The sequence below is a fragment of the Protopterus annectens genome, chromosome 6.part0 (assembly GCF_019279795.1).
Source record: "Protopterus annectens isolate FY-2018-M chromosome 6.part0, PAN1.0, whole genome shotgun sequence".
NCBI classification, from domain to species: domain Eukaryota; kingdom Metazoa; phylum Chordata; order Ceratodontiformes; family Protopteridae; genus Protopterus; species Protopterus annectens.
In genome coordinates this window covers 790892244-790893700 of record NC_056737.1, presented here as the reverse complement: position 1 = coordinate 790893700, position 1457 = coordinate 790892244, and the positions used below count along the sequence as shown (strand labels likewise).

The 1457-nt window shown below is 36.7% G+C and overlaps 1 protein-coding gene across 1 annotated transcript in view; it reads right to left on the bottom strand.

Annotated features, from left to right (window-relative positions):
* Nucleotides 1-1132, bottom strand: part of LRRC9 (leucine rich repeat containing 9) — a 3097114-nt gene extending 3095982 nt beyond the window's left edge. The window contains exon 1 of the mRNA XM_044073581.1: nt 996-1132. The gene's annotated coding sequence lies outside the window, so the exon portion shown is untranslated. The remainder of the gene's footprint in view (nt 1-995) is intronic.
* Between the last annotated feature and the right edge of the window lie 325 nt (nt 1133-1457).

Here is a 1457-nt window from a genome sequence, read left to right as displayed (position 1 = left end):
AGTGAATGACAGACTTTTACTGACCAAACAAATGTGAAAGACAATGTCTGTGGATAGAAATGCTTGCACTGTACACAGAGTAAGGACAGAGACAGAAAATTATCTTTAAACTGTACGAATTTGGACGAGGTAAGGATGCCACATACTGTGGGTGATCTACTGGTAAAGCTGCAAGAATAAAAAACAAGCCAATGAATGTTTGAAGTGGACTAATAAGACATGGAGCATCTAACCGTACTATGTGATCCAAACTAGGAATTTGAAAGGTGGTGGCTCTACGCTGGGAAATATCTACACAAATATGAGATTTTCCACTATAAACCAAAAAACTGCGATCAATATAAAGCAGTGGAAATCACTTTTTGCCAAAATAAAACTTGTAGGATTTCTGTTGTTTCTGTCTAATATCACATAATGCATTCTACATAAAAATAATGGGGTGTGTCACTATTAAAGGAAAATTAGAAATAAGCTTTGTCATGAAATCACAGGGCATTCGCCATTTTCATATTTCAAACCCCGGGACGTAACTGTCCAAATAGGGTTTGTTCTCTGTAGAAAGGAGCAGGTGGTAACTACCCAAACATGCTGCGCCTTATTTTTCAACATAAGAAATTCAATTTCATGTCATAATAAACATGAACATAGATTAAACGAGACTATTCGAGAAACTGACCCTACTAATTCTAGAAATAAACACATTCAATTACTGAATGAGCAATAAACGAGGCTATATGAAGAGAAAGGCATATCACACAACAAAAATAAATAAAGGAAACATGCCTCTTTTCAGTTAATAGCTCACTGCAAGTATTCACTTACCCCAAAGTATAACGTTATTGCCAGTGGCACAAAGGTTACTTTATATGATAAATAGAATCTCAGCTTAATTCATCAATACTATGCAACAACTATGCCATCGCCACTTCAAAATGATAAAATTACTTCTAATCCTTAATATGGTCTACTGATACAGTAAAATATAGGGAAACAACCTGTTGCAATTAGTTCTTCAGCTCCCTCACTTGTCCACTTACTGAGGACACGCATTCCTTAGAGCCTTTCACTGGAGATGTTCAATAAAAAATTTAAACTCACAAGATGCAGCTCCCATTACCTCATTTGTTACAGGCTGTCGCCATGGTAGTGAGAAAATTTTCAGAGCCCTTCCGGGTTATGAACCTACGACATCGTTGGCAGAAAGCAGAAATTGTCGCATTCAGTAATTACACTTTTATGGATTAATATTTTGTAAGAATATCTGGAAAATACAGAGAAAGGAATAAAATTTGAAGGACGTCATGGATGTGGTCTGTGTCACGCAATCGCTGACATCTGAATACCAGAATCTCACTAGCTGTCTTTTGTTTTGTATAGTGTTTATATGCTGGACTGTAGCTAAAAAGCATACCTCTAATTAGAGTTACCATCTGTCCCTCTTTGCGAAGGACAGTCCC